The sequence below is a fragment of the Lepidochelys olivacea genome (genome assembly GCF_965140295.1).
Source record: "Lepidochelys olivacea isolate rLepOli2 genome assembly, chromosome: 1".
Taxonomy (NCBI): Eukaryota; Metazoa; Chordata; order Testudines; family Cheloniidae; genus Lepidochelys; species Lepidochelys olivacea.
The window spans coordinates 92,168,741-92,184,066 of NC_140411.1; positions in this window are offsets into that span (position 1 = coordinate 92,168,741).

The window sequence follows — 15,326 nt, forward strand, 5'->3', positions numbered from 1 at the left end:
TGACACAAGGAAGAAAGGAGAGCAGCAGAATACGGACCCTGGACTTTAGAAAACTTTGACTCCCTCAGGGAACTGATAGGCAGGATCCCCTTGGAGGCTAATATGAGGGGGGAAAGGAGTCCAGGAGAGATGGCTGTATTTTAAATAAGCCTTATTGAAGGAACAGGAAGAGACCATCCTGATGTGTAGAAAGAGTAGCAAATATGGCAGGCGACCAGTTTGGCTTAACAGAGAAATCTTTGGTTAGCTTAAACACAAAAAGGAAGCTTACAAGCAGTGGAAACTTGGACATATGTCTAGGGAGGAGTACAAAAATATTGCTAGAGCATGCAGGGGTGTAATCAAAAAGGCCAACACACAACTGGAGTTGCAGCTAACAAGGGATGTGAAGGGTGACAGGAAGAGTTTCTACAGGTATTTTAGCAATAAAAAGGAGGTCAGGGAAAGTGTGGGACCCTTACTGAATGGGAAAGGCAACCTAGCAACAGATTATGTGAAAAATCTAAAGCACTCAATGCTTTTTTTTGCCTTTGTCTTCACAGACAAGGTCAGTTCCCAGACTGCTTAACTGGGCAGCACACTGGGGGGAGGAGGTGAGTAGCCCTCAGTAGTGAAAGAACAGGTTAAGGACTATTTAGAAAAGCTGGACATGCACAGTCCATGGGGCCAGATCTAATGCATTCCAGGGTGCTGAGGGAGTTGGCTGATATGATTACAGAGCCAGAGGTTCCAGATGATTGGAAAAAGGCAAATATAGTGCCTATCTTCAAAAAAGGGAAGAATGAGAATCTGGGGAACTACAGACTGGCCAGCTTCACCTCAGTCCTTGGAAAAATCATGGAGCAGGTCCTCAAAGAATCCATTTTGAAACACTTAGAGGAGAGGAAGGTGGTCAGGAACAATCAACATGGATTCACCAAGGGCAAGTCATGCCTGACCAACCTGATTGCCTTCTATGATGAGATAACTGGCTCTGTGGATATGCGGAAAGTGGTGGACGTGATATATCTTGATTTAGCAAAGCTTTTGATATGGTCTCCAATAGTATTCTTACCAGCAAGTTAAAAAAAGTATGCATTGGATGAATGGACTATAAGTTGGACAGCAAGCTGGCTAGATCGTTGGGCTCAATGGATAGTGATCAACGGCTCAATGTCTTGTTGGCAGCCAGTATCAAGTGGAGTGCCCTGGGGTCTGTCCTGGGGCCGGTTTTGTTCAATATCTTCATTAATGATCTGGATGATGGGATGGATTGTAGCCTCAGCAAGTTGACAGATGACACTAAGATGTGGGGAGAGGTATGTAGGCTGGAGGGTAGGGATAGGGTCCAGAGTGACCTAGACAAATTGGAGGATTGGGCCAAAAGAAATCTGATGAAGTTCAACAAGGACAAGTGCAGAGTCCTGCATTTAGGATGGAAGAATCCCATGCACTGCTACAGGCTAGACACCAACTGGCTAAGTGGCAGTTCTGCAGAAAAGGACCTGGGGACTACAGTGGATGAGAAGCTGGATATGAGTCAACAGTGTTCCTTTGTTGCCAAGAAGGCTAACGGCATATTGGACTGCATTAGTAGGAGCATTGCCAGCAGATCGAGGGAAGTGATTATTCCCTTCTATTTGTCACTGGTGAGGCCACATCTAGAGTACTGCATCCAGTTTACCCCCCTCCCCCCTACAGAAACAGTGTGGACAAATTGGAGAGAGTCCAGAAGAGGTCAATGAAAATGATCAGGAGGATGGAGCACATGATTTATGAGGAGAGGTTGAGGGAGCTGGGGTTATTTAGTTTGCAGAAGAGAAGAGTGAGGGAGGATTTTATAGCAGCCTTCAACTACTTCAAGGGGGGTTCCAAGTTCCAAAGACGATGGAGCTAGGCTATTCTCAGTGGTGGCAGATGACAGAACAAGGAGGAATGGTCTAAAGTTGTGGGAGATCTAGGTTGGATATTAGAAACAAACTATATCCCTAGGAGGATGGAGAAACACTGGAATGGGTTATCTAGGGAGATGGTGGACTCTCCATCCTTAGAGATTTAAGGCACAGCTTGACAAAGCCCCGACTGGGATGACTTAGTTGGGTTTGGTTCTGTTTTGAGCAGGGGGTTGGACTAAATGACTTCCTGAGGTCTCCCAACCCTAATCTTCTATGATTCTATGACCACACAGAACTCATTTCAATATTATAACACATGTTCACATAATATTTGAATTACTCACACAGCTGTACAGATAACTTTGCTGCAGTAAGAACAAGACATAGATCAGAGAACCTAGACTATATTTTTTGTACACTTTGTAATACCACACACACATTCTGCTGTGTAAAATCTATAAGGGCTACTTTGAATAATCTAAGCCTTTGAGAAGTATAAACAGCTTCCATTTTGATGTTTGAATCCACTTTCCATGAAAATCTTTTCCTTACCCCCGGCCCCATTTCACCATCAATTTGCACTGACCTGAGGAGATTTAAAATCTGAAAGCATCCATTCAGGGCTAGACATAAGAACTTCATCATGACGTTGGAAAGGAGAGATATTACTGGCTGTACGGTCCTGGTCAGCTCCAAGATAATAGACCAAAGATGTTGTATTATTATGCCTGGGAAAATAAGTTTAGTTTACTTTGAGGATCTTGTAAAATATGTGATTTTTCCCCTCTCCCTCGTATTCCTACGCAGTGGAATCTGATTTTAGTAGGGAGGGCTACAAACACTAGTATCAATAAAGATTTAAAAATCCCTTTCAAGCATTTTTAAAATGTGTGGCTTATACAGAATACATGGTGCAATACAACAGTTTTATTTGTATTAGTTCAGGATGACTAGTGCAGCTCAGTAGTGGTTTCATCCATTGTGGACATCCAAAACTCATAACCATAAAACTGTCCTGTAGTCTCTGTATACAGAGTATGCAAAAGAGATACCTAATTGACTAAAGTCAAATGCATGCTAGAACTCTCTGATTATTACCATTATGGAAAAATGAAAAAACACTTTGAAAAAAAAAAAAGATGCATGCATAGTAAGTGCAAACTACACATTAGGAAATAAAACGAAAAAAAAAAAGGTCAAAACTATTGAGAAGCAGAAAACTCTTTTGAAGTGAAATTAGGAGCAAATTGGACAAGATCCAAAATATTGCTTAAGACTCTATGTATACATGATTGCAGGAAATGTCCTTATTCCCCTCAGGAACAATTTATAATATATTAACTAGGTTGGCAGTAGTGAAACAGTAATTTAAAGTACATCAGCCTATAGGATTTAGAATAAAAATATACCAGATTGCCTGAAAATAATCTTGATAGTCAGTGAACTGGAGTATTGACTGCTTTGCATGTGGCAATGGTGCATTAGTACTCCCATAGTTTTCATCCAGCATAATAAATATGCATTCTGCACTTAGCATTTGCCTTTATTATCTTGCACCATTAGAATAAGTCAAAAAGTTATATAAATGATGGGAAAATTCCAAGGGGGTCTGGTGCTGTTGCTAGGGCAACCAAATCGTTGGTATCTGCATGATCAATAGGTCTGTCATTTTTGTTTTGTTCTCAGAAGGAAGCTCTTAAAAATAGGACTAAGTCTAAATAAGTCTCCCTGGGTTAATCTGTATGGTCACTACATGTGTCTCCTTCTAATTTTCCTAATCAAGTGTGATTGGGTAGAAGGATTGGTGGATGGACACACACACACACACACACAAAACATAAGCTATTGATTCTATATTTTCATCCCTTTTTCCTCTTCCAACCCCCCTCCATTTATATGTTGCCTGTTCACTCAATTGTAAACTCTTTGGGGCAGTGATTGTGGGCCAGAGTCATTGAATGCTCTATCCACTTTCTGCCTATCTGGTGATGAAAAATATTTATAAGTCTGATTTAACCAGCCAACACAGCCATATTCACAGCTGATTTGTGTCACCAGTGTGATTTAAAAGAGCTGAAACATGCCAGTGAATCTATCCCAATATCTAATTATGTTCACAGTAAAGCTTTAAGGGCCATATTCTTTCAGAAGATGCAACCCAGGCAGGAAAAGAAAAGAGTGGTCAACAGTCTGTGGGATGCTTGGTGCAGACCCCAGAATAAGTTAGAGAATCTCCTTGTGTGACTACTTATTGTTTGCTTGACAATACAGACTAGCCCAAGTTTAAAGCTCTCTGGCTTAAAGTATGCCCCCTCATGACACCAATACATTTCCGGTAGAAGAGGATATCCTCTGGTGTTCCTATATTACTGCTGGGGTCAGGGACTTCCACAGAAGACTGTATTCACCCCTTTATATTGCAGGAGTGGCATAAAGGAATGAATACAGAAAGATGTCCATGCTTACACTAAGGTATCACCACTGATGTATCAACAGTGTTGCATAATTATGATGAATCTTATACAAAGTATGTCTTGGAAGGTATCATTGGAAAAGTTATGATCTGTTAAACAATATTATCATATATATATATATATATATATAGTGACAAAGTTCCTGCCCTGCTACCCGTCCTTTCCACCCTGGGGAAACCTGTTTCTGTTATCAGCCCTCTCCCGTTGAGCTGCAAGGACCCCACCCTCCATCACATTTTTTCTTTCCGCCAGCAAGTGCAACTTTTACTGCCATCGGCGGCATGTGACGGAGTGGCGGTCGAAGGGTTCTTCCTAGTCCCCCACCTGGCCCATTACCGGGTGTACTTTTCCAGGGGGAAGCCCGGTGCTACCTCTGCCGGGCATCGGGGCATGTCCGGAGGGACTGCCCCTTAGCCCGGGAAGGAGGGGCACCTGAGATCCCTGAGACCCGGTAGCACATCGGCCCTGTCACTGCCGAAGCCCCTGGCCGCCCGGTACCCGAACCCCCCCGCTCCTTTTCAGACCACCGCTACTCCCGCTCAGGCCCAAGGAGCACCTCCCCTACAACACCCAGATGAGCTGGAGAGCCCCGCCCTCGCTGCTGACAATCTAGAGGGGCCTATGGAGGAGGGTGTGGCAGAGATACCACCAGGCATGGGAGAGAGCCTGCCCCAGGGAGAATCCTCCCTCCCTTATGCTGCTCCACCGTTCCCCCCACCAAGTCCCTGAGCCATCACCTTTCCCCCTGCCACGACCACTGCTAATCAGCCCCCAGATGATGCCATGGAGGGCTGGGCCCTAGTCCAGGGGAAGAGAGGCAAGTGGAAGGCTTGAGCTCCGCCTCATCTACCTGAGGCGGAGGCCCCCTGGAAGACCAGAAAGGGGGGCACCGATACCAAACCTTCTCCTTTGCCCACGAGTGCGTCCCATCCACCAGTGTCAGCCGGGAAAGACGTGGTAGCACCGGAGGGTAGTGTCTCCCCTCCACGGGAGACCCTCCCCTCCGAGACCCTTGAGGAAACCCCTTCTGTCCTGACACTACCCGAAACCCTGTGAACCCCGAGGCAACCGTCATGGCAGGTGCAGATGGGGAGAACCCCGGGGCAGCTGAAAGTGTCCTCTCCTCCATGTTTGAGGAGATTGAGGCCTTAGATCTGACCCCGATCGCCCAGGGGGAGGACGACCTTTTGCCAGCAAATCTCGATCTGGACGACCTCACTCCACCCCTCTTTTCCCCATGCTCCCTCCCCTTAACTGCTGCTTCCGCTCCCACCTCCAAGGAGCCCCTGGACTCCTCCACCGACCCAGCCGCTGATGGCACCCCGCTGACAACCACCGAGTCTGCTCAGGTGACAGCCGGCGCCACATGGCCAGGACATGAGTCACTGGGGCACCCCCTGTTGGTGCGGAGCAATCGATTTCCTTCCCAGGCAGGGGTCCTACAGAAGGTAAGCCACCTCCTGATGCTGTGACCACTAAATTCACCACAGAGCATGCGCCCAGTGTCACTGAGAGCTCCCTCCCCACCCTCTTAACCCTTGAGCCTGATTGGGAGGCGCCACCATCCAGCTCCTTGCCTCCCAAAACCTAGAATTTCGCCTCTGCCCCTGCCCCTACCCCTATCCAATTTACCTCCTGCAATGTCATTGCCGCCCCCAGGGCTGTCTCCTTCCCTTTCTCAATTGATGACCCCCAAGAGCGGCCTTTGTGTTCTCCTGCCCCGACCCATTAAGAGCTGCTATTTTCCCTCCACCGCCCCCTATCGCCCCAGAGCTTGAGGCGGGCCTAGAAGCTCCAGCCAATCAGGTACTCTCCGCACCCTGCTTGTCCATTTTAGTGGACCACAGGGCTGCACCAAGGGCCCTGCCAGGGAACAACCGGGAAACTGTAACCCCACCCCTCGATGAGCTGCGAGGAGAGCTGCGGACGTTTTTAGAGGATGTCCGTGGCTCCTGCAACAAAGTATAACTTGCTTTCCAGCGATGGGGGGACTTTTCTCAAATCCTCCGGGCCACAAGGGACCTCATGGAGGAAGGTAAAGGGACGGAGAAGCTGGATGCCGCGGCCTACTGGCGGGTCCGCATCTTCCGTGAACAATTACTCACCTACGGGATGGGACACAGACTGCTGCGTGGCCCGCTGGGAGATGCAAGCATTCCTGCCAGTGAGGACCCCCCCGACCCTTCCCAGACACCTCTCACCATCGCAATGTTGAACACCTGGGGTTGTAGGATGGTTCTCCGCAGGTCCCAGGTGCTTTCCTTCCTTCGGGAGGGAGAGTACTCTGTGGTTTTCCTGCAGGAGACCCATACGGACCCGACCACCAAAGACAGTTGACGCTGGAGTGGGGGGACAGGGTCTACTTTAGCCATGCGACAGTTCGACAGGTTGGAGTGGCGACCCTGTTCTTCCCCAACCTATGGCCCGAGGTGCTAGGGGTCACCAAGGCTGTGCCGTGTTGCCTGCTGCATCTCTGGGTCCATATGGAGGGGCTCGTGGTTAACCTCGTTAACGTCTGTGCCCCGACATTGGGCCCAGAGCGGCTGCAATTCTACCAGCGGGCGTCCGCCTTCCTCGGCACCTTAGATTCTCACGAATGCCTGGTCCTGAGAGGGGACTTTAATACCACCCTTGAGGAACAGGACCGCTCGGGGACCAAGCAGAGCCTGGCGGCCACGGACACCCTCCGGGAGATAGTCGAACATCACTCCATAGTGGACATCTGGCATGACCACCACCCAGATGACACTTCCACGTTCACCTTTGTCCGGGTGGAAGCCCATCAGTCGAGCCACTCCCGGTTGGACCGCATTTATTTATCACACTTCCATCTCTCACGAGCCCACTCCTCCAGCATTCGGCTGGCCCCATTTTCTGACCATCATCTAGCCACCATAACAGCCTCCCTCTGTGCAGAGAGGCCGGGGCCAGCCTACTGGCATTTTAACAACAGCCTGTTGGAGGATGAGGGCTTCTTGACGTCCTTCCGGGAATTCTGGCTGGTCTGGCGAGGGCAGCGGCATGCCTTTCCCTTGGCACGGCAATGTTGGGACCTGGGGAAAGTGCGCGCCAGGCTTTTCTGCCGTGACTACACACGGGGCACCAGCTGACGGAGAAATGCGGCGATAGAGCAGTTGGAACGGGAGGTCTTAGAGCTGGAGAGGCATCTGGCTGCCAGCCCCGAGGACCTGCTCCTCTGCGGAGCGTGCTGGGAGAAGCGGAAGGAGCTCCGGGCCCTAGAGAACCATCAGGCCCGGGGCGCCTTTGTTCGATCCCGCATCTGCCTCCTTCGGGAGATGGATTGCGGCTCCCACTTCTTCTATGCCCTGGAGAAAACGAGGGGGGCCAAGAAACACGTCACCTGCCTTCTGTCAGAAGACGGGACCCCCGTCACGGAACCAGTGGAGATGTGCGGGAGGGCCCGAGCCTTCTACGCAAGTCTTTTCTCCCTGGATCCGACTGACCCTGGTGCTTGCAGAGTGCTGCTTATCCAAAGGCCTTAGCCTAAGAACAGGGCCTCAAACTGTCACAGTAAGAGAAGGCCCTTACACCAGCAGACAGTGATTTTGATTCTTTCTTTTATACCTCTAGAACTAGCCAAGTGATAAGAATACCCCTAAATTCTTAAAGTACAGGCCTTTGCAGACAGACCTGAATATCTATATCCTAACACGCAGTATCTTTGATAACCTATTTATGGTTCGGGACCTTTTGGAACTCGGGCGTAGAGACAGTCTGTCTTTCGCCCTCCTGTCACTAGATCAGGAGAAGGCTTTCGATAGGGTGGACCATGGGTACCTCCTGAGCACTCTGCGGGCGTTCGGCTTCAGACCCCAGTTTGTGGGTTTTCTCTGGGTGCTGTACTCTTCCGCAGATTATCTGGTTAAGCTCAACTGGACCCTGACTGAACCGGTCAACTTCAGGCGAGGAGTAAGGCAGGGGTGCCCCCTTTCGGGCCAGCTGTACGCTCTGGAGATTGAGCCCTTCCTCTGTCTCTTCTGCAGGAGGTTGACAGGGTTGGTGCTGAGAGAGCCGGAGCTGCGGCTGGTCCTGTCGGCATATGCCGATGTCGTGCTCCTCGTGGTCCAGGACTCGGGCGACTTGGCATGGGTGGAGGCTTGCCAGGCCATCTATTCGGCAGCCTCCTCCACCCGGGTCAACTGGGTCAAGAGCTCTGGCTTGGCGGTAGGATACTGGTGGCAGGCGAGCTCCCTCCCACCCGCGCTTCAGACCATCTGGTGGAGCGCGGGTCCGCTGCTCCACCTCAGAGTTTACCTTTCTGCCACACATCCCTCTCCACCGGAGAACTGGGAAAACTTAGAGGGCGGGGTGATAGAGCGGCTCCGGAAATGGACGGGACTACTCTGATGTCTCTCCCTCCGAGGGAGAGCACTGGTGCTTAATCAACTAGTCCTGTCCATGCTCTGGTACCGGCTCAACACCCTGGTCCCGGCCCTGGGTTTCCTGACCAACCTCTGGACATCGATTCTCGGGTTCTTTTGGTCAGGAATGCACTGGGCCCCTGTAGGGGTTCTTCATCTACCCCTGAAGAAAGGAGGACAGGGTCTGAAGTGTCTGCACACTGAGGTCTGTGTCTTCCACCTCCAGGCCCTATAGAGACTCCTTTATGGTGCAGGCTGTTCGGCGTGGAGCACACTGGCGCACGCCATCCTGCACCGCATCCGAGGGCTCCGATATGACCGGCAGCTCTTTTATCTTTGTCCGGGAGGTCTTCCGCAAGACCTCTCGGGGCTGCCGGTCTTCTACCAGGACCTCCTCCGTACTTGGAAACTTTTTTTAACGACCAGGTCCGTGGTGGCCACCGAGGGGGCAGATCTCCTCGTGGAGCCCCTGCTACACAACCCCAGCTCTGTGTGCAGGTGGCGGAGTCCCACTCAGTGCGCCAGAGCTTGATCCTGGCAGAAGTGATGAGAGTCGGAGACCTCCTGGACTATGACCGGGGAGACTGGCTGGATCCCCTGATGCTCGCTCAGCACATGGGGCTCTCCAGACCTCGTACCCCCTGGCACGTACTTCAGGAGGTGAAGGCCGCTTTGCTGCCTGCTGCTAGAGCTTACTTTGATCTGGTCCTGCTTGAGGGCACGCCCTGCCCACCCTCTACCCCTGGCCCGCCAGACCTTTTAATTGGACCCCGGCCCTGTAGACCCAATTGACCCCCTCACCGCTTTATGGCGAGCCGGCTGCATGAATTACAGCCGATATGCTTCCAAACCGCACCAAGGAAACATCTATACATGCTCGTGCTCCACACCCTTCATGCCCACACCCTAGTGTCTCGCCCCGACACAAAGTGGCGAGACCTTCTGCCACCTTTGGAAGGTGAGCAGCCCCTGTGGGCCAGCCTATATTCCACCTTGGTTTCGAGGCCCGTCAGGGACATCAGTTGGTGGCTCCTTCACGGAGCTGTGAGCACGGGCACATACTTGGCACGGTTCAACCCCATCCCAGATACTTGTCCCTTTTGCGGTGTGAGGGAAACCCTGGCACACGTATATTTGGAGTGTGCCAGGCTGCAGACTCTGTTCCGGCTCTTCAGAAATCTTTTATTATGTTTTTGGTTGCATTTTCCCCCTCACCTTTTTATTTATGCACTCCCCATCCATGACCTCACAAAGTCGCGGGATCTCCAAGTTAACCTCCTCCTGGCCCTGGCTAAAACGGCCATCTATAAAACCAGAGAGAGGAGGTTGGCCGATGGAGTTTCCTGTAACTGTGGGGCCATTTTCCAATCCTCAGTCCATTCACGTATCCAAGCGGAGTTCCATCCACCGACTCCCTTGATGCTTTTGAGGAGCGATGGGCATTGTCCAAGGCTCTCTGCTCGGTGTCCCCGTCCGGTTCCCTTTGTTTTGACCCTTTGATTGGGGGAGAGAGTTAGGGACCCCAGCTCCACCCATTGCTGCTGCGGACACCACCACCTTAGAGGGGTCCTTTCACATGTGAGTGCACGTGCCCCTCCACCCCCCTGGGTTGTTCACCCCACAGCCTGCCCCTTTTGTTGGGTGCTTTCAGAGGAGGGAATTGTTGGTGACACTCGGGCGTGGTGCCAGGTAACTCGAGGGGGTGGCAGACCTTGAGAGTCGATGAAGCCCCCTTGCTCTGGACCACCAGGTAACTCGGAAGGGTGGAAGACCACGAGAGTCGAGGAGGCCCCCCCACTCTGGGACCAGGCGAGCTTGAACACTTCCTTCCCCTGAAGCTAATGAGAAAACAATTGTGATTGGTTGCTGTGTTACACATTGCATATGCTGTTGTTTTGTTTTGTAAGTGTGTTATGCAAATAAAAAAATACCTTTTTTGCTTCAAAAAAAAATTACTCTCCTATAGCCATCTAACCTGACCCTGTCACAATATATATATTTCTCTCCCTCCTATGCCTCCCTATGTATATGCATGCACATGTATTTTCATTGTATACCAAGTTAGGAATCTTTGCTGTGCATTTGTATCTTAAATATTTTGTGTTTGTGGATTACATCTACAAGACAGCTTTACATTATGTTACTCTTTATGTCTCATGCTAGTGTAATTGTGTTTCATACCTTGGCCTTTCTAATTTTGTCCTTACATGCTTGTGTTGGTGGTTTTATATCAATCCTTCATAATTTGAACAGTTTCCACTTTTTGTATGATTCTTTTTTGAGTTCATTGAAGATCTCCTGGTTAAGCCAAAGTGGTTTCTTACCATATTTCCTATCTTTCATATGCATTAGGATAGTTTGCTCTTGTGCCCTTAATAATGTTTCTTTAAAAAAATGCCAATTCTCCTGAATGGTTTTTCCATTTGCTTCCCACAGGACCTTACCTGCTAATTCTCTGAATTTTCTAAAGTCTGCCTTCTTGAATTCTATTGTCATTATTCTACTGTTTTCCTTCCTACCATTCCTTAGAATTGTGAACTACATCATTTCATGATCACTTTCACTCAAGCTGCCTTCCACCTTCAAATTCTCAACCCTCTTCTCCCTGTTTATCAGAATCAATTCTAGAATAGTCTTCCCCCATGGCTTTCTGTACCTCCTATAACAAAAAAAAACAAAAACAAAAAATGTTGTCTCTAAGACATTCCAATGGCTTGTTGGATAATCTGTGCCCTGCTGTGTTATTTTCCCAACAGATGTAATCGACAAGTCCTGTGCTTTCAATGATTTTTTTCAGTTGTTTAAAAAAAGCCTCATCCACCTTTTCTTCCTGGTTAGGCAGATTACAATAGATGCCTACCATGACATCAGCCTTGTTTTTTCCTCCTTTTCTCCTTTCCCAGAAACTTTCAACAGACCTGCCTCCCCCTCCTACTTCAGCCTCAGTGCATCTTCGATATGCAACGCAACACCTCCTCCCTTTTTTCCCTGTCTGTCCTTCCTGACCAAGGGCTATCCTTCTATATCAGTGGTCCAGCAATGTCAATCGTCCAGGGAACACATGGCAGGAGCCCATTACACTGAACTTCATTAAATGTACGATAGGAAAGGAGTATGGACATTGCATTTAATTTAATAACCATATTTTAAATGTCCTCAATGCTAAACACCTTGCCTTTTTTTTTTTTGGGGTGGGTGATAGAAGGGGTAATAGGTTTCATATACATCTCTTCCTTTTAGAGTTCTGTTAGTTTATTCAGGGTTGCAAAATTTGAACTACTCATTTATTGGAAAAAAAAAAACCTGGAACATTTCTTTAACTATAGAATTTACTTTCAATAGATCATATCAAGGGGAGGAGTTAAAATTTGTACTGAGCTAGAGTAAGAGATAAGTTTCCTCTGTAAAATAATAGTAAGAAAATAAAGATTTCAAAGCTTGATAGGATACAGACACAAGCAAGTATGATAGTTTGTTTCCACTCCCCACATCAACTGGCATTATTGCAGTGTTAAGGCTGAGCATTCAAGATACACCATGGTAACTGGTGCTGTATAAATCAAGAACTCACAAGCTGACCTGGCAAAAGTAAGTTTGTTCTGGCAGTGTTTATTTTTTCCCTTTTAAATTAAAAAAAAAAAAAAAACAGCTGAAGGCTGTGGAGAATGAGGGCGTTTGTGCATTTTATTTTATATGTCATATTTCCCTCAGGTTACCTGTGTTGTTACCCTGTTGGAATGCATAGAGTTAAACCAAATGAGGATGTAAGGGAGAACCCAATGAATCATAGAATACCAGGGTTGGAAGGGACCTCAGGAGGTCATCTAGTCCAACCCCCTGCTCAAAGCAGGACCAATCCCCAATTTTTGCCCCAGATCCTGAATGGCCCCCTCAAGGATTGAGCTCACAACCCTGGGTTAAGCAGGCCAATGCTCAAACCACTGAGCTATCTATCCCCTCCCCCCTCCCCTACATGTTTCAATGAGAAAGGAAACAACCACAAAAACAAAGAGTCCTTGAGGAAACAGCGGGGAAACTATTAACTGGGGGAAGACCCCGTGTCCGGATCCAACCTGTCTGGTGAAGTGTATTCTTCCCAAACCAAAACCCCAGGATCAAAGGGAATTCTAAAATCTTAAAGATTCTGGTCTAAAGTAGGCGGGAGGGGGGGCGGTTATCAGCAAACTGAGGCTGACCGGGAATCATAGAATCATAGAATCATAGAATATCAGGGTTGGAAGGGACCCCAGAAGGTCATCTAGTCCAACCCCCTGCCCAAAGCAGGACCAATTCCCAGTTAAATCATCCCAGCCAGGGCTTTTGACACAGACCTAGAGAGATCATGCTGCAAGCAGGACAGTCTGCTTTTACCAGCCAGAGATTAAATTTATTTTTGTTGAGAGGAATTTACAGTGCTTGTAAGGAAAGATTAAGGAGAAGGCAAGGAGAACTATGTGTAATGTACTCTATCATTTGCTCTGTGTGCTCTGCACCTTTGGTTGGCTTGTCTATATGGACATTTAGTCTGTGGCAAATCAACAGCATATGAACTGGCTGTGCACTAAGTTATTGTATAGACCCTACTACCATGCACCAAAAAGTTCTGTAGTTCACTTTGATTTGATGCCACTTGAAACTGCACTCAAGGGGACAAAAAAGGGGTCTAAGGCACAGCTTGCCTAATAAGCATGATGAGGGTATTTTGATCAAACTTTCCAAAAATTAAGCCTTAAGACCAAACCAAGAAAAGAAAATTTCAGCTTGAAAGATGAAATATTTCTGAAATGTATGAATAAAGTGGGAAAGATAGCAAAAAAATTGTATTTGTGAATATTGTAACAGTTGCTACACTCAACTGGTGAGTGGACTCCTTGGTGCATATGCAGACAGCCTCTTTAGGATTAGGAAGTAACTCTGAGAGGAAGTTCAGGGATGTGTCTTTCCTGGCTTTGGGCAAAAACAAAATGGGAGGTAGCAGAAACACCAGCAGCAGGAGGGGAGTTGACTCTGTACTCTCTTGTATTAATAAATACCGATATTTTCATTTTGCTTTAAAATTTCTGGGGTGTTTTTGGAAGGAAAACTGAAAACCAGAAAAGTTTCAGTAAACTCTGAATTTTCCTAACAAATGAGGATTGTTGTTTTGTTTTACAATGGAAAAAAATGATGTTAGAAATTATGGGGAAACATAGATTTTATATAGATATTGCCACTGGCATTTTTGACCAGCTCTACCACTCAGTCAAAGTGGTTATCTATTCAATGGTTACTTACTTGCAGTGCTATACATTGTTAATTATACAATATTGTGCTCTCACCCCATATTAATCCAGGTCTTATGTGAAATGGATATTTTAAAAAAGACTCAGGGCATGTGAGGAGAGATTTTTTTTGTCTGTGCTAATTACTGGTGTATAGCTTTGGGAAAGAAGTGCTGTACAGGCACCTTTAGCCTTGCCCTTTTTGCCTTGTACAACAAAATAATCAGATGAAGAGAGTAGGAGCTGGAGGTGAGAGAGACCATGTTTGCAACATCCAATGAACTTACATAATGCATATTTAACAGCTCAAGGAACTGATAGTTTGCTTTATGAAACCTGAAGTCATCGGCATACATGCATGTCCCTGCCCTTGTCAATGAAGTAGTAGGTCATTAATGTTCACCGTGAACAGCAATGACCCGCAGAATAGAATTCTGGGGAACTCCAGCTGTAGCAGCCTAACATAAAATTATAATTGTTTCCATCAACAGCTATATTAAAGTAGTTAAAGATACAGAATTTGAACTATGTGGCAACTTAAAAGCCCAGGTGATAACAAAAGACTTTTTAAAATTTAGTTTCAAAACTGAATAAAAAGATTCAAGAGCAGCATAAGCTGTTTTTTGGAGTTCAGTTTACAGTAGTTTTTTAGAGCTAAATGGAAGAAATGAAAGTTGATCTGATGTTTGTGATGTTTGATAACACATCATAAATCAGCTTTATGAGCAATAGGCTCCATTATCTTAAGAGGGACATTGTTCGCTATTGCTTATAATAGCAGTTTGTAGTTCATGGTTGTGAAGGTGAATAACTTTGGCTTACCTCCACGAAATTGGAACTATTCACTGTCCAGAAGACTGCTGAACAGTGATACAAATCAGAGGCTTCATTGAAAGCACAATGGCAAGCTAGAGATATTTCAGAGTTAAAATACAACCCTTCATATATGTAGTTCAATACAGTTGGATATGTAGTTTGATCTGGACACTAGTCCCATGTATAGACAAATCAGAGGTGTCGCATTAGGGGGCCATGTGAGGTCAAGGGCCCCCCACTAGTTGCCCTGGGCAGGGAGTGGAAGGGGCAGAACCAGAGCAGGAGCGGAAGGGGTGGGCCCTGAGCCTCCTCTGACTGCTGGGACACTGCCCACTGCAGCACAGCAGCTGCCTGGGTATGGTGGCGGCAGGCTGTCCCCTGCCTATGTAACCCACACACTTGGGTTACACCGAGATTCAGCTTCTGGGAGCAGCAGCCGAGCAAGCTGGAGCCCTCCTCTCCAAACCTGCATGCTTGGTTCCGTCCCTGGAAGCTGAACCCAAGCAGGGAGCAGGCTAC